At 44.4% G+C, this 18,787-nt stretch overlaps 1 protein-coding gene across 3 annotated transcripts in view; it reads left to right on the forward strand.

Moving 5' to 3' along the window:
• The window catches only part of RPS6KA2 (ribosomal protein S6 kinase A2), a 460,482-nt gene that overhangs the window by 199,678 nt on the left and 242,017 nt on the right, over positions 1 to 18,787 (forward strand). The window lies entirely within an intron of this gene.

Genomic DNA, 18,787 nt, shown 5'->3' on the forward strand with positions numbered 1-18,787 from the left:
TGGCGGCTAGTGATTGGCTTGCTAGCCGTATAAAAAGCTTGAGTGGTTTCCGCCCAAGTTGGAGGACTCCACGAACACCAGGGGGAGGAGACTTCACGTCTTGTGAAGATCTCTAAGCGCTGCGGAGCCTATTGGACCCAGCGCATTTAAAGCAGGCAACAGGGGTCTGATCAGCCTCTAGCCTCTCCCCGTCACCAAGCGCAATCCTCGACGTATCCCTCTTCCCTGTGCACAAAAGGACCCACGGAGCCTAGCAAACTTCATGTGAGTGAATTGTGAGTGAATAAACGAACCCACGGAGCCTAGCAAATTTCGTGTGAGTGAATAAACGGACCCACGGAGCTTCAACAACTCCGTGGGAGAGAGCGAGCTTGTCGTAGTCCTCAAACGAGAATTTAATCAGAGCTGTGCCTGGAAAACTGTCCAGCCTACACCGTGACCATCTTCGGTGTAAGTAAATAATCTTTAAATCAACCATTAAGCGTCCGTGCCTAATTCTAGCGTGCCGCCCGTTCTCTCCAACCCCGCGTGCCCGGGCTGCTGGCCACAGCCCGTGCAGAGCACAAAAAGGGCCCGGATCGCTCCCGGCCCGCACATGGCGACGAGGATGGGATCGGGAGAGGGCCCGCACAATATGATGAGAGAGAATTTGAGACTGCCTATTACCTCAATGTTTTGCTGGCTGTAGTTTGTCTTCCTTGGCTGGTTTAACAAAAGGACTGGTTCTTCCTGAACGATCTAGGATACTTCGGTCCAGGAGATCCTGGAAGCAGAGGTTATGACGAAATGAAATCACTTCAACGTGTTTATCTGCACACCTCACCATTCCTCAGCTTGGAAGGCTGTGTTTTCAGTGTGCATCACAAAGCCTGGTTGACCTCATTTTAGGGCTTTTGTCTGATGGGGAGTAGAGATGTAGCCAGACAGCTCAGTGGCTCTGGTTGTTAGTGCTGGTGCCAGTGGTATGGCTGATTGGCTGCTATGGCAGCTGTTATTTTTCCACACCTCCCAAGTCACCCAGCTTTAGTTACACCCACCAGTAGCCTAACAGGACCCATGCCCTGATGGTGGCTGTGACACCCTCTGATGCCCTAGCCTGGCTCCTGAGAGAGTCTTCCCTTGCTATTTTCCTGCCATGTCTTGATGTTTGAGAGGCTGCCTCAAGGTCCCCAGAGTGAAACTAGTCCCCTACTAACTTGCCTCTTGGGCATTAAGTTGTGGTCCTTCTGGTCCTACTGGTGTCTTAGGCTACCACATGCTGGATTTGTGGTTTCCACTGTCCCAATAGCCAGACTCATGCCTTACAGATTTTACCCTCAACCCAGATACCAGCTTGTACAGGTTTCAGCCCCCTTTGCTTTGGCCCACTACTTGCTCTAGCTGGGGACTCCTAAGCCTTAGACCACTGGCTCTGGCCTGGCTTCTCAGTCCCAGCCTCTCCTCAGACATGCTTTGCTCTGTCAAGGCTCAAGCTCTGGCCCCCTTGGCCCTTAGCATGCCCCTCTCTTGCCTTCAGGATGCAGGCTCTGGCCCCCTCAGCTTCAACCTGCCCCTGTCTCCATCCCTTTGGGCACATAACCAAGAATGCCTCCCAGGAACCCCCTGCACGGTCTCCAGTCCTTTCTTATTAGCCACATCCCATCCTCTGGTTTTAGTTATCTCTACCATTGTGGAAAACAAAGGAAGATGCAGTTCCTCTGGGTATTCACAAAATCAAGTGGAACACAGAATTATCCCCACCCTGGGGTAAAGGTAAGGCAGAGCAAAAGAACATGAGGCTTCTCTGCCTGTATAGTAGGGCTCTCCTTACTGTCTCCTCCTGGCTCCACAGCAGTGCACCTGGAAAGTCCTCTCCCTTTCACAGTCAGGGTTCAACTGATCACTGGCTTGAGGCTAGCCATCTTATACTCCTAAGCCCCTCACCTCCTGGCCAGTTTGCCCCATCACACTGTGCACACCCAGGATTCTCTCATTGGGTGGTTCTGCTTTGCTGGGCTTGATGCATCTGCTACAGGGCAGATAAATAAATGCATTAAATACCAGGGCTGCTGGTAACCGTGGAAATTGTCTCCACATTCTATGTTGTCTCTGTGCACAGTTCCCCACATCTGAGGCACACAGACTCTCCCTGTAAAAGGCCTGCCCCCCTCCAGTTCTGGGGTGAGAGTTCCCTGTCACGCTGGGATTTGTAAATATTAAGTGAACTGATGTTCTTTCAGTATTTCCTTACTGGGATTTGGAGCATACAATAGCTTCATTTCCTGGTGAAGGGACTCAAGAGAATACTCTTTTCAAACACATGCTTGTGTACATAGACATGCATCTCTTTTCCTTCCTTCCTTCCCTCCCTTCTTCAAGCACTATGTGGTTCCCCACTATTGTTAAGGGGCTTAAAGGAAGGAAAGGTAATAGTACAGCATTGTAGCTTCCATAGGTCTCTGTCCCTTTCTAGAAAATCCCAATATATAGATCAGTATCTATACGTAGGTATACAAAAGATGCATTTAAATAAGAACATTTCTTTTGAAAATGTCCTGAAAACAGGTGGAATTAACAGGCAGTGCTGGCCTTCTCACATGCCTTATTTAAGCCCATCCTGCAGAACTTATATTATAAAGTCAGTGGTCTGCCCAAGTTGAATGGCCCATCAAGTAAACGTGGCTAAAGTGCACTGGTTCGTGTAATCAACAATAGCCAAGGGGACACTTTATATGCATTACGTCCATCCACCTTTGACTCCCCAGGGTGAAGAAGGAGGTACACATTTACAATTAGGGTCATTTAGGGGTAGATTTCAACCTGGAACTCAAGCTCAAGCCTCTGAAAGCCACAGTGAGACACCTGGATATTGAATATCTTTTAAATCCTATATGGATGTTCTTTAAACTCTATAGGATGGTTTAAAAAATGGAAAGATAGAATTTTTTTCCAGAAGGTCCCACTCCCTAAAAGCTGAAATGAAAGAAATCCTTGGAGGTTTTCAAAATCCAGCTAGACAAAGTTTTGGCTGGGATGATGTAATTGGGGATGGTCCAGCTTTGAGCAGGGGGTTGGACTAGAAGACCTCCTGAGGTCCCTTCCAACACATACTTTCAGTGATTCTCTCTCCTTTCTCCCACGATCCTGGCTGAGCTTCAATTGCAGTGCGCAAGGGGCAAGAAATACCCTGCAGCTCCACTTACTCTCAGCACAACCACTGCCCAAGATGTGGGAGTTGGAGAGAATTTACCTTCTTTCCACTGCGGCTCCCATCTCCTCCTGGTTCCTAAGCTAAGAAGGGTGAAAAATGTTCTGAGGCATACATATGTGTATACTTGTTTGTGCATGTGCTAGAACCCAGCTTTTATCTTGAGTCATTTACCCATGGGAAGCCCAGCTCATCGACCGCGTGCCTGTGAGACAGGTACCTATTGCTGTGCACACTTCACTTGTTAGGGATCCAAGTAGTTCTGGCTCCTGGTTCTGTGCCCAGCCCAATCATTGCTCCCTTTTGTCTCTGCATTCCTCCAAAAGATATTCCAAGCAGGCTTGGCCCTTAGCCAATGGTGAGTTATCTTCAGAAATGATAATGATTACATTTGCTTTTTTCTACATTGCCAGCTCATAGTATATTGTTTGCTTTCTGCCCTATGCTAGAAGACTGCAGGCGCCCATATTCCTTGTTTAATAAAAGATTTGAAGAAAATATAATGACTGAAAATGGGCAAAACATCCTATTCATCTCTGTTCATTTAATGCCAGGAAACCTGGTTCTGCCTTTCTTTTATACTATAAGTGAGATGTTTGTTCATTTAAAGGAAGTTCTTCCCTTGTTTGAGAAAATGTGGAAAAACAGGACTATCGTAGAAAAACTGAAAGAGGCAGAGATCCTGTAAACTTCCCATGGCATTGAGATTCAAGCAGATGGCACAGTAGATTTGTACCTTATAGATTAACTAAATCAGAGATATGTGTGTATATATAGCATAAGCTGTCACGATCCCATGCTCACTTCATCAGATGCTGTCAAAAGATGTGCACAAAGCAATGTATAAAATGGAAAGAGTAATTTGAATATAAAAGTCAAGAAGAGGCAGGATGTGGGAGAGGCAAACAAGCAAGCAGTAAACCCATAGGTAAAAAGGGGTCAGAAAAGTTGGTGGGATCAGAGCAGATATGGTTGTAATGTAGAACTTAGCTGTGGACAACTGACCTAGTGATGTGCTTAGGATGAAAGCTGTTGGCGTGAAGGTAGCTGTGACAGTTGATTGGTTTCTGATATGATATGGTGATGAAGTATCCATTTGAAAACTTTCACTGTAGTACCTAGGAAATTAATTTTCTGAGTGGACTATTCCAGAGTTAGTTTGATGGAGAGGTGGAAGTTGTTAAAGTCCTGATGACATTTCTCTAGAGATGTCTTCCCATGTGTCCAAACAATGAAGATGTCTTTGATGTACCTTAAGTACTTTGCGGGGATGAGGGCAGCTGTGGAGAAAGGGGACTTCAAGGTCTGTCTGTTATCTGGCATTTGAGTAACCAGAACACTCTCTTAACTGGAATTTCTGGCCAGACGCGGTGGCGGGGGAGGAATTTCGCCATAGCGGCCACCCCCGCCACCCACCCCCCCGAACTGCCTCGGCTCCGCCCCCCCCCCCCCCCCCCCCCCCCCCCGCCAGCCCCTGAGCTGCTTGCGGCAGCTGCCACCCCCTTCACCCTCCTGCTCCGCATTCAGCTGAAAATCACCCACCTCAGGTAACCGGCATTTTTAGATACTCAGCACCCCCCATTCCCCACTCATGCCGGATAACAGGGATTTTACTGTATGTTGGCATACTGCGGGGCCATATGTGTGTCCATGGAAGTGCTATTTGTTTGTAGGTATAGGGAGTCCCCAAATCTAAAATAGGTGAGGGCAAAGCAGGAGAGTGTAATGGAAACAGAAGCAGTGTCCTTGTCACAAAGAATGTTCTTAATGGCTTGTAACCCATCCTCATGAGGCATATTGGTGTACAGAGATGTGACATCCATGGTAGCTAATATGGTGCTTTGGGGAAGCTTGCCAACAAAGCCCAGTTTCTTTAAGAAATCTGTGGTGTCTTTCAAATAGCTGGCAGCACCAGTAGCATATGAGAATAGGATAGAGCCAATGTAGCCAGAAACTCCCTGTATGATGGCACTGATGCCAGAGACAAGGGGCTGTCCTAGATTGCCAGGTTTGTTGATCTTGGGTAACAAGTAAAAGTTGTTTGGCTTGGGCTTCTGGGAGGTAGAGGTAGAAATTCCTTCCTGTGTTTCCCAAGGTAGATCCTTAAGAGTTTATCCAGTTCCTCCTGGTATTGTGTTATAGGATACTGTCAGGAGTTTGTAAAGCTCTGTGCTGGAAAATGCTTTCTCAGCTTCCTGTATGTATCCGTGTTTTGTCCATAACAAGTGGCACACCCCTTATCAGCCTACTGTATGATAATATCTGGATTGTTTGTAAGGCTGAGTTTGGCTCTTTATTCCACGGGACTTAGGTTGTAATGTCAATGGGTTTTTTTGGTGATCTCAGAATGGTCATGGGGGTGAAGACAGTTTGCATACAGCTCCAGAGTGGGGCTGTGGCCCTCAAGTGGAGTCCAGGAGCTGTCCTTCTTATGCTGTGTATGGGTCCAGTCTATGGCAGGTTTATCATTGTATGGCCCTTGTCATGGAGATATTCCTTTGGTTTCAGGCAGCGGAAAATATTATTGAAGTCTCCATACAGCTGCATGTTATTGAGCTCAGTAGTATGGCAGAAAGAAAGACCATGCAATAGTGCATACTCTTCAGCTGAACTGCATATGTGGTTGGATAGGTTGATGACATTATCATGGACTGTAGGGTTGTTGTTGGAGCATGGATGTTGTTTAGAAAGTTTTGCTTTCTTCATCTCCTTTGAGGATTGAAGCTATTGGGGAGATTCAAGTCCAGCACAGCAAAAATGACATTAAATGTGTTGTTCTATTCTATTGATATAAACTTCATTTATTAGCTATTAACATAGTAAAAATTGTATTTTGTTTTACAAGTGGATTCACATTTTTTTTACAGTGTCCATGTTGGTTTTGTAAATTGAGTAGATCCTCCTTAACAGTGCTGTATCGTGAAGGCCTTTGTTCAGCACAGTTGAGATCTGAGGTCCTGTAAAAACTTACAGGCTTTAATGGAACTGCTCATGTGTAAAGTTACTGAGGAGTGTAAGTGTTTCAGGCTTGGGGTTGGGTATAGGATGGGTAGCAGTAAGATGAGCTCCCTCTGCCTTGATTTACTAAGGTGCCTCAACCATCACCTTTTTGGAAAGTGATGATCAGAAGCCTTATTGATTTTGTTAACTCTACATAGTTTTGAGTCCTGGAATTACCTAGTATCATCAAAGGCCCAGAAATAAATATCTGGTGCCGATCAGAATCTCACAAAACTTGTCAAAACAGATACGTCAGTGGTGGCCTGAACCTGAGAACACCGTCTCAAATCAGACAGGCATATATACACGGTTAATTTTAAGCATGTAACTATTGCACTGAAGTACAGGTTTCCCTCCCCAACCATGGTTTTGAGTATCCATGCTTAATATTCTATATACCATTTTGGCTACCATGGTATACAGTTTTGAGTAACCACAGTTTTCTGAGGCTGCACATCAGCCTGCCACCTGCCATTTTTCCCCATAAGCCTTTTGTCTTGCCACCCACGGGAACTTTCAGGAACCTAACCCCAGCGGTTGGTGAGTGAAACCTGTAAATAAGACCATGCATCAAGCAGGTGCTTAAATGCTTAGCATGATCGATGCCTTGAAGTATTGTGAGCTCGGTCTCAGGCCTGCATTTGGAACTGGGGTTAGTGATGCTCTGCATAGATTTTCTGCGTGGACCCAGTTGCAGAACTGGGGTTTTGGTCTGTACAGACTAATTATGGCTTGCAATGAAAAATGTTTTTCTTGTGCTTCATAATTACTGCCTTCTATGTTCTGGTCAAAATAGGAAAGCTTCCTGCTTTGATGTTTTTTGTCAGTCAGTCCAGAAATATTGCTTAGCACAGAGGGAGAGCTGATAATTGTATGTATTTTTTCAGCAGATAATGGGATAAGGTCAAAGGTAATTTCCATTACTTGTTCAATAACCCTAGCACTTCTGCAGACAGTCATAGTTCCTTTTTCCCATCACTCTGAAAATCCGTGTGTGTGCTTGTTTCCTGTTTTGTTTTCTTTTCTCCCTCTCTTCCTTCCCCCCTTCTCCTGCATTTCAAACTTTCCAGACAAGATGACACCATCGTGTAGTTTTTAGCCTATATATGTAACCTCAGCATTCCTGGCCAAAACAGGGGGCTTGGACTCAATGATCTTTTAAGGTCCCTTCCAGCACTTAATTTCTATGATTCTGTGAGGAGCATGCAGGAGGGGGTTTCACTCTCCAGTGATATGGTGTTTTTGTTTCTAACAAGTACTTCATGTTTGGCCTTTGGGAGGCTCACCCAGCTTTGCACTTTCACCAGTTCTACAGAGATAAACCCTGCCACCTCTTGTTTGTGATGTATCCAGCAGCATAAACAAATGCAGGAAACTGTATTTTGAAAAGGTGCGGCCCTCAGACCATGTGAAAATGAACCTCTACAGATTATCCTTCTATGACAAACAGGGGATAGGGCTGGGGACAGAATTATGGTCTAATAGTTTGTGAGCTCAACTCTGGTATTTAATGCCCATCCAGAACACAGCCCAAGGGCACTGAATGTCATTTTGGGTGATGTTTATTACAGGTGTACTTTATCTATGCAAATCATGAATAGAGCAGTCCTTACTGTCTCTTGGGGGCTTTGTAGGTTCAATTAAGGTGATTATTGTGCCTTTCAAGTGGTTTTTGCTGAGCAGCTCATAATATCAGCTGTTATCCCAAAGCTCTGTAGTCTTAAAAATGCTGTGCATTTCCAACTCAGTTTATCCCTCTTTTCTTTAGGCTCAGTATCTAGTTATGTCTTCATAGAATGGATTATAGATAGGTTTATTTTTAGGGCAACCTTCTCTGCTAAGTCTGTAGCAGCAGCCACAGGGTTTCAGCTGATCACAACAGGAGGAAGATTGAGTAGCTATTACTGTTGGTGTTACTAACATTTACTGTAGGTGTGGGTAAGAGCAAAACAAGAACAGAATCCCATTGTACAAGGTCTGTTCACTCCCTAGCAGACCATCCCAGAGCTTTCAATAAATAGACAACAGACCTGGACACTTAGTGGAGAAAGGGGATGAGATGCAAACAAAGTGAATAATGTGATGGCAGCAAATGTCATGTTATTTGCAGTTCTGGTGTGCATCAGGGCTTAAATTCAGAGGGAACATGTTAAACACTGGTCAGGCCACAGCTGGAGTACTGTGTCCAGTTCTGGGCACCCGACTTCAAGAGGGATGTGGACAACATTGAGAGGGTCCAGAGGAGGGCCACCTGCATGATCCGGGGACAGCAGGGCAGACCCTACAATAAGAGGCTATGGGACCTGAACCTGTTCAGCCTTCACAAGAGAAGGCTGAGAGGGGACCCTGTGGCTGGCTATAAACTCACTAGGGGGGACCAGAAGAGTTTGGGGGAGACCTTGTTTCCCCCAGCGCCCCCCAGGATAACAAGGAATAACAGCCACAAGTTGCTGGAGAGGAAGTTTAGATTAGACATCCGTATGAACTACTTCACAGTTAGGGCTGCTAGGATCTGGAACCAACTTCCAAGGGAAGTGGTGCTGGCTCCTACCCTGGGGAGGTTTAAGAGGCAGCTTGATGCCTACCTGGCTGGGGTCACTTGAGCCCAGTTTCCCTCCTGCCCAGGCAGGGGGTCGGACTTGAAGATCTACAAGGTCCCTTCCGACCCTACTTCTATGGTTCTATGATTCTATGAAATAGAAATAAAATAGAAGGGAAGATGGGTCAGGGGAGCTGGGTAGGGCAGAATAGGGCAGGTGTGGCAACATGAGTAAGGCTAAAAAGAAGAGAATGAGGGAAGAATAGGGAGTAACTAGGCAGTCAGTACAGAACAGAGAAAGACCACTCAAAACCATCCAAAGGTCTCTAACTGTCCAGCCTTTCCTGCTTCAACTGCTTCTGCATCTGCTATTACAAGAGCTTTGGGCTGTCTCCTCTCTGCAGTTTTTCCCCAAGGTTTACTGTCAGTAAACTGCTATCTATAGCTGCTTCTGCTATTGCTTCATTTCAGGTCAAATTCTACTGCTAACAGCTTCTGCAAGACTTCTCTAGGGAAATCATTATCATGGCCACCAAAGCCATATTCAGTGTACCAAAATATCAAGGGTTAGTCTGTGCTACAAATGTTTTGCTGTTCCAACTATACAAGCAAAGCCTACTCATGGAGATGCAGCGTATGCCAGCCCAAACAAGTTCCTTTGTTGGTGTGTGTAAACCACCACCTGTGTAATGTAAGCTACACCCCCAGAGGGACTGTAGTCTAGCCAGTGTAAGTTGCTTCTCTATCCCTAGCATAGCAGTGGAAGTCAAGGATATGATTTATTTATTTTTAACTCTACACCCCTAACCCACATAGCCATTCCAGCAAGCCTGCCTCAGACACTAGCAGCAACGCCTGCTTCAGACGCTAGCAGTTCCAGGCCAGCAAACCTTCAGATCAGCTAAGAATTCCTTCCCTTTGGTAACTGGAGTCTCTTCCAAATGAATTTATTGTCACTGTGTTGTATCCAATCTTGCTTAGTTTCAAAGGTGATCCATATCTTGGGATGATGTTACTGTTTTCTTCTCATAGGTGCTTCACTTGATCCGCCATTTAGACAAAGCAACAGAAAAGATTAAATTAGACAATGCTATTATTGAGATAATTTGTTAGAATCCATATGCTTTTCAAAAATCAGCATCCAAGACATTGCCACTGATACCATGTTAGAGTATGAAAATGGAAATAACTCTAAAAGTCTCTATTTATTTTTATTAGTTTGGTTTACTGTTTGTTTTCCCACTGGTCAGACAGTGGATATCAGCCAATTAATTTTTCATTCATGGTCCAGCTTTTCTATGTTAATTTTGATTAAATGAATATTCTTAGGGACTCAAATGCTTATTTGCTAAGATTGCCAGAGTCTAAGTAGGCCTGTATACACACGTTCAAATAATCTAAGAGAATTCTCCCAGGTTTGTATTCCTGGTAGAAAAACTTATCCAGGGATGCCTAATTGGGAAACATTATATGCCAAGTCTCTGAAGAGCAGAGAGTTTGCAGCACTGACACTATGTAGGTAGGGGGACCCCATGCATATATCTTGGTGCATTCTGCAGATTCCCTCAGTTTGCCCACAGACAGAATGGCAGCAGTGCACAGGGCAGCCTAGATTGATTGACCCAAACTATGTCTCCCTGCAGCACAATATGGGGATGTGTTCTGTTCCCTGCTCCTCTGTAGCAGCAGAATCCAGTGAGTTAATATACTGTTTCCTAAAGGGTAGGAGGCAAATCATCCTGGGAGCCTGGAGGACTGTGCTATGGCTTCTCCCAGAAGAGAATGGGTATAGACATTTATTCTCCCAGGAGAAATTCTCATGGGAGTGATTTAAACCTGGTTGGGCTTACAACTGTGTAGTGACTTATGCAACAGAGAACAGACATTGTGGACAGACAAAGGCACTATAACATCTTGGGGGTTTCCCCTAAAACAAATGCCATGGACTTGACCATCTACCCAGAACTCTGGGAAATGACATGCCTCTGCAGAGTACCATTAACAGTCTTCTCATAAGCCCCACATCTTTAAAATTGCTTGTATTTAATAAGTAACCCAGTGTTAATTTGGGGAAAGCCAATAAACTCACAGTACATTTAAATGAACAATAAGGAAAACCCCTAACCCTATACTACCCTGGACAGCAGTCCTTTGCCCTAATCACCCTACCTATTGATATAGATATCCAGTAATACTTCTCATGATACCTCACTGCCCCCACTGTTTGGAGAAAACTGTAAAAATAACCTAAATAAATATATTATGGTGGAACTGGGCATCCAGGGCTTGCTTTCCTCCCCCAAGATTTATAGATTCATAGATGTTAGGGTTGGAAGGAACCTCAGTAGGTCACTGAGTCTGACCCCCTGTCCTGGGCAGGAAAGAGCGCTGGGGTCAGATGACCACACTGGCCCTTTTCCAGTCCTCTGGCACCTGACCAGAGCACCATGAGAGCTCGAACAGCCATGCCAGCAGCTCTGCTATGACACTGGCCAATTCCTTCGACACTCTTGGATTAAGTTCATCCAGACCCGCTGATTTGAATGCATCCAGCCCCTCCAAGTACCCCTTCACTAAGTCTGCGCTAACAGTTGGTGGGCTGGTGTCCTCCTGTGTCTATCTACAATCCAGTTCCCAGTGATCCTGTTTTAGTAACACAGTTCCCAACTACTAGAGGCAAAACTAATTTCAGTTGATTTAGTTTAATAAAAATCTCTCCTGAGGTTAAAATTTAATTTTCCACTTTTATGTTAACGGGGGTTGTGAATAGTTGAAGGAGGATAGAAATTTGCTTCCCTCTTGAGGACCAGAACAGTTTGTTTTAAACTTTTGCTATAGTCTACACATGACTTTATAATTTATAATATGGAAATTTCATCAATTGCTGCATGCTGAAGACCTTTTGGCTTTGCTTGACAGAAAGGAGGAAGGAGACCATTTCTGCTCAAAAGTGCCTTTAAAGTTTTAATTCTTGTGAAATGGAAAGAGGTAATTAGCCAAGTTAGTCTGAAGTCAGGCACAAGGTAGGGCATGGTAGCACTTTAAAGACTAACTTGTTCAGAGAGGTATGAACTTTCACAGGCAATAGCCTACATAGTCAGAAGCTATGAATGGACTAGAAGAAAGGAGAGGTAGAAAATAGAAAGGCATAAAGTACTTTAAAATTCAAAAGATAGGGAACAGGGAGTGGGAACTGCTGAGAGAGGCAAAGGTGGCTTGAAGGGACCAAAAGCAGAAAACAAAATCCTTAACCCATTGAAGGATGTAGCAAGTTGACTTGTGAAATGAGAAATTTCAGCTTATAAATAGGTCATTCTGGTCCTGGTTCATCTATCAAACACTTAGAGCAAGGATGGGCAAAATATACTTTGCGGGCTGGATTTGGCCCTCCAAGGCATTTTATCTATCTCGCAGTGAGTCCCTTAGCTCTGCCCAGGCCAGGCTGGGCCATGGCACGTGCAGCTGGTCCTGCTGCTCCTGAGCACACAGTGGGGATGGAGCAGTGTGGTGGCCAGACTCTGTTTCCCAGCATCCTCTGCAGTGGCTCTTTCCAGCTGCCATCACTGTTCAGGTATCCTGGCCCATCTGCCCCACACCCATCACTGGCAGCAGGACTCATGCGGGCAGGGAACATGGATGGGCAGCTAGGATGGGGCCACAGGTGGGCAGGGAACCCCATCCGGGACTGGGACAGGTAGGCAGGGCCAGGGATCGGGATCAGGATCACGGGACAGTGACAGTGCAGATCCAGGGCTGGTGCCTGGGGCAGAGCCGCAATCCACTGCCCATGCCCCTGCAGTGGGTCCCAGCAGATTGCGGCTCTGCCTCGGGCTCCATCCCTGTGCTGTCATTGCCCCAAGATCCTGGCCCTGGCCCTGCCCACCTGTCCTGCTCCCAGACATGGCTTTCTACCCGGCCAGTGTCCCCTGCCTGCGTGGGTCCTTGCTGGTCTCTGTAGAGACCCTGGGATCTCTGGGCAGTGACAGAATGGCTCCAGGGCCCAGGGCAGACCTGTGATCCGCTGCCCACAGGCTCCTGCCCATGGAACTATTGCCTGTCGCAGGGGCATGTGGGCCACAGATCACAACTCTGCCCCAGCCCAGCACTCTCATTGCCCCACAACCCCAATTCCAGCCCCAATCCTGCCTGCCAATCCTGATCCTGGATGCTGCTTGCTGCAGATGCACAGGGGTCACTGAGGGAATTTTGGTGAGCGGGGGCAAGGAGGGAGGCGAGTTTACCCAACCCACAACATCTCACTAAAATTATCTAAGTGGTCCTCCGGCCAAAATAATTGCCTACCCCTGATTTAGAGACCAAGAGATTAATTTCCCATGCAATATTTACCTCTTAAAGGAGGAGATTTTTATCTTTTGTAATGGATTCTCACTTTGACATCTTGTAAAATCTCTGTATGTCTATATCAATTCTTGCTATTTTTTCAGGTACGGTGTGCACAAGGCAGAGTCCCAACATCACGCTGGTGAATATCAGGAACTCCCATAATACTATTTCCAATTTCTTTCCCCTTTTTCCTGTCGGGTCCTTTTTTAAAATTACTCTCTCGTCTTTTGATTTGAGATATGAAAAATAGGGATTTGCTGGGGCTGTCCAACTATTTGCATTGGTGGACCTCCAGTGTAGCTGAACTTCTGGAACTGTATTGCTGACTTCACTTCTTGCTCAACTTGGTCTTATTAGGCTCCTTGGCCTTCCTCCTGCCTACTCTGGTCTATGGGTATGATATGAATGAGTACTGTTAGATTGAACAACGGTATCCTTTTGGTTGGTGGATTTTGGTTGATGGATATAAATCATTGTTCAGACAATACCCATCACTTCTGAAATGTTTATTAGAATCCAAGGATAGTGATGTATGGGGAGCAATTTACATCCTCTACGCTGAGTACAGCCATCCACCAAATACAATTGCTAGTGAGCAATATGTTTGACTCTGAGAAGCAACGTGTGACTATATGGTGCTATATGCCTGATTATTATTAATAGTGTAACCTATGGTATACTAGGGGGAGAATGAAAATGTTACCCTACTGTACTTCGTGCAAATCACAAACTAAACAAGCCTAGGTAAAGATGCTCTAAAATGCCTCTGAGTAATACAGTACTGTATGCCAGGGATACAACCAGCTCACAACAGATGTCTTGGCCATTTTAAGAAAGAGTAATAAAGTATTTCTTCTCAATACTTATGAACTATCTGAAATTATGGATTAGTTATCAATAACTTTCTTTTCTCAGCCAGTTCTCACATTCAAAGTATTACAGGAAAGGGTGGGGCTGGAAGGGAACCCAGAAAAGCATCTAGTCTAACTGCCTGCTCACAGCAGAATCCTCCCAGTCTGAACCATTCCAGACAAATGTTTGTCCAACCTGCCCTTATAAACTTCCAGTGATGGAAACCCTAAAATCTCATTGGTTCCAGTAATCACTGCCCTCAGCATTAGACAGTTTTTCCTAATATTCCACCAAATTCTCTCTTCTTGCAATGTAATCTTATTGCTATTTATACTTTTTCCCTGTGGACCTATAGAATAATTAACCACCAATCTGTTTATAACAAGTTTTTGTATTCGAAGGCTTATCAAATCCCCTTTCAACTTCTCTTCTCCCGACTAAATAATGCTAATTCTTCAGCCCTTCCTTTATGCCACAGTTTTAGACCTTTCATCATTGTTGTCCTTCTCCTTTGTCCAATCTGTCCACAGCTTCCTAAAGTATGGTGCCCAAAACAAGATACAATACTCAATGTAAACTCTCAACCCCTCTGCACCACATATTGTCCAAAAACTCATTCTGTATCTGAAGTCATTAGACGTTGCATTATCTCAAATAAGTTCATCTCTTTTTGTGGATTATGGTAGAAATGCAGCCACTTAAGTAGGGAGGCCTGCAGTGGGCTTGTTTTTTTCATTTCCCCCAGAAAAAAAAATACTCTCAGGTTTAGAGGCAAATGTTGCAATGCAAATAATTCCAGTGATTCCAGTTGACACCATGTTCTTTTATCAAATAAAATTATGCTCCATTCCTGTTAGAAAGGTAGACAGTCCCTCTGCTTGTTATACACATAGCTTCTGGGTTTATTAAGCTAACTATGATGAGAGAGAATGCTTTAGAAATATTTGGGTGATGAAAATGTGAATGGCTAGTTTCTTCCACTCATTACAGGAAATAAAACTCTCTCTCTTCAGTAATTCTTCTTACAGATTATCAATTGCAATGACCTGCTTGACTAATACTCATTTCCAATCATTCCATCAGTAAAAAGGTGTATTTTTCCTCTGTGTGTTAAGGACCTGCAAGCAAGAACACAGGTTTTTATCATATTTTCTGGGTGACAAGTCCTGTCAGAATGCATCACAGCAGGTTCCATTAGGCATGTGAATAGTAGCACAATCTCAAATGACCATAACACTCACACATTTTTAATGTCAGTTGAGAAATTTGAAAAAGGCAGCTGTACATGGAGCAGACAGTCACAGAACTGTTGTTTGTAGAGAGGAAAACCTTGAAATACAGATGCTTATTGTTCTTTAAAGCTGAAAAAAAGTACTTACATTCCTACTAACTCTACCATAATGCCAAAGTGGGTGGCATTGTATATCTAATAATTGAATCTATTTGGCTAGTTTCTTTTTTCAGTGGTCTGCTTTCTACTCATGATTCTCTTAATGTATTCTTCTACCATTAACGTCTTTGTGAGTTTTCTCCTTCACTTGCACATATGTCTCACTGTCATCTCATTCAAATCCCTTCCTTAAAAGCATATCTTTCATGATGCTTCTTCAAACTAATCCACCAAAGAATTAAATATGTGTAATGTAATTAAGTGAATTACTTCAACCATTTTGGCATTATGGGGTGCGTCTACATGAGAAGGTACTGTGCAGTGGTTACTGAATATTTATTTAGTACTTGTATAAGCAAGTACTAAATAAATGTGCAGTAACCAGAGTTACTGCACAGTAGCACTGGTGAATGCCTTTTAAGTGGCTTTACTGTGCAGTAGCCTAGTACTACTGTTCAGTAGCATCTTGGCATGGTTTTTGCCATGCAACTGTATTGCAGTTATATCAGGCTACTATGTAGTCAGTATCTCCTGTAGATGCACCCATGGTGTCTTGTAATCAGGTCCATGGTGTGTCTATTTACCAGAGATGTGTTGGGTTGGGGAACATTAGCTCATCTCCTCTGTAAAGGCCAGAGCGCACTAAAGACACTCAAGGAATAAATCAGCTACATAAATTAAATCGAATGTTCATGTTTGTTTGCCAAACTTCTGGGTAGCTATAGGCAAATCTTACAAGGTTTGGAGTTCAGATGAGCATATATTCAGCAGGTGTAGACTTGTATAACTCCACTGCAAGTTGGTGACAGTTTATACCAGCTGTTACCAGATGTTTATCCAACTCATTCATAGTATCTTTGTCCTTTCTTCTTCATAATAACTTCTTTGAGGAATAAGTATTTGCAAAAGTTGATGGGTTGAGAGTCTTGGAAACCAAAGTCTTTTGTTTATGGCTAGAAGCAAGCTTCCCTCTGCTACTCTGCCAAAACACCCTGAAGAAACCACTTCTTAACAGGTATAAGGTCATTTTAGTTTCTGTACTTATTTGGCCCTTAGCTTGTGAAAGGGGTTAGTGCTTTTTTTTTTTTTAACATGTATGCTTACCTGCAGGGGACTGGCGTGAGACCAAAAAAAGCATTTTTTTTGCATAAGACACTATGTAGCTAGCAGGTACTGGGCAGCAGGTGACCTGGGTAAGTTTCCAATTTATGATTAGAAATGAGAGAGGCCCAAAGTCCTCTTTCCACTACCAGCATCCAGGATTCTAACTGGCTTTTTTCCTTTTTAAATTCACCCATTTTCCCACTCTGAAAAGAAAGCCAAAGTGAGTTTTGTTTTGTGTATCATAGGGATCCAGACACTATCACAAAGGGGCTGTTCTTCCAAACAGTAAAATTATTGTTGTGGTTGATTTCCACCCTTCCCCCCAACCTCTGGTTTCTCAAGCCTTTCAGTCTCCCTTTTACATGCTGTTTCAGTACTGTATCCCTAACCAGGGAACGAGCAAACAGCTGCTAATGAATAAACTGCATGAAAACTACAAACATAACTCTTTAAACCCTGAGGCAGCTGCTTGGCAACTTTTGGGCTTTTTACCTTCCTTGGAGCTGCAAAGCAGAGCAGTTTTGTGTCATTGGTTCTAGGGTCGGCTCTCATTAGGAGTACTTTTTTCAAAGTGTGTCATACGTTGACAGTGGTCCCTGTCATTAGAATTTTGTTCTGTCACAGCAGTTGACATCAGAGCTGTCTGGGTTTACAAGTCAAATAAGACCTGTGAAGGTGCCTAGCTTACTGCTAGTAGCACAGCTAAAGGTGACAGTAATGGATCACAGGCACTGAGCTAAGGGAACTGGAGTGTGGAATTTGGACTTATTTATCATTCCTTGTTGCCAGCTCCTTAATGAAATAGCAAGGGGAAATTCCTACTGATGAATTGGAGTGCTATCTCCAGTACCAGCAGCCTCATTAAAATGAAAAAATACACTTCTAATTTGGGTTGGAAGGAAAAAATGTACCTTTTGCAAACTTTAGTGTGAACCATTGGACCCGCTTTCTAACAACATTTCACCAGGGATAAAACTGTGTTTTGGTTTGGTTTGCTCTGCTTTGCTTTCTTCAAGGATTGTCTAAATGATTTGCTTGCTGGTACTGAGAAGTAAAAGGTTGTAGGAAAAATATTTTAGCCATCATTGGCTTTGATTGATAGATGCACAATCAATGAATGTTGTCACCTGGAAATTGAGAACAGGAAACTATTTTGTTGTATATACTTCATTTATTAATGGTTTTCATACCAGTTTTTATTAAGATACTTGTAAACATTTATGCCTGTGGCTATTGCTCAACAACTGCAGACCCAGCACACTGGGCTGTGGAGATGCTGAGCTCCCACATCTTCCACTGACCTCAGGATTTCTGAAAATCTGGGCCTCAGTAGTTAAACCAAGGTAAGTGCATTGGTTACGTCTACATGAGATGCTTTTACTACGCAGTAGCTCAGTTTACTGTGCACTAAGCTTGTGTGTCTATACATGCACATGCTTACCACATAGTAAACTTTGCTACTTACAAGTACATTTGCTATCTGCAAATGCTAGTCGCAATGTGATAGAAGGTGTCTTAGGTGGGGTTTACATCAGGTGACGTACTTTCCATCTGGCACGGGGCCCCTCCCCTCAACTCATCTGCCACGACTTGGTGTTATTGAATGAAAGGGAGGGGTTCAGTGGAGATCCTCTTCCTGGGGGACCCCAGGGACAGTAGTACTCACTGTCTGGGTGCGATGTTCTGCGGAGCTCCACCTGCCCTACACCCCGCCCACTCACCAACCGGATGGGTGCCACCTGCGTGGTTCGACTGTGCTTAGTCGACCCCTTTTGCCAGGGGGACCAGCGGTGGTGTGGGTCCTGGTGGGCTAGCCTGGCTGTCCTGACGGCTAGTGTCTCTGCCTCGGATGCTGACAAGGTCAGCTTCTGTAGGCTGGTGTATTTCTTGCTGCCTCTGGACGAGACGCCTCTAATTTGCTCTTTACCCAAAAAAAATAGACTGCTGGAGAGGAGAGACCAAATAATAGAATTCATCATAAGACGTTGAGTGGGTAAGGTAACTAGTAGGGTGAAAGTGCTAGACTTTAGGAAAGCTGATTTCAATGAACTCAGGCGTTTAGTCAAGGACGCACTGCAGAGTAAGAGTTTTGAAGAGATGGGAGCCCAGGAAGGGTGGCTGTGCCTTAAGGAAATGATCCTCCGGGCACAGAGGGAGACGATCCCGATTCGGGGAAAGGGGCCAAGATGCTTCCTTGGCTGACCAGAGAAATCCAGGGCAGCCTACAGGCAAAAAGGGGGGCATATAAAAAGTGGAAACGGGGAGAGATTACTAAAGAGGAGTATACCTCCTCTTATCGCGCTTGTAGGGAGGCAGTTAGACAGGCCAAAGCTACCATGGAGCTGAGGATGGCATCCCAAGTTAAGGATAA

The sequence above is a fragment of the Alligator sinensis genome, unplaced genomic scaffold, assembly GCF_000455745.1.
Source record: "Alligator sinensis unplaced genomic scaffold, ASM45574v1 scaffold832_2, whole genome shotgun sequence".
NCBI lineage: Eukaryota > Metazoa > Chordata > Crocodylia > Alligatoridae > Alligator > Alligator sinensis.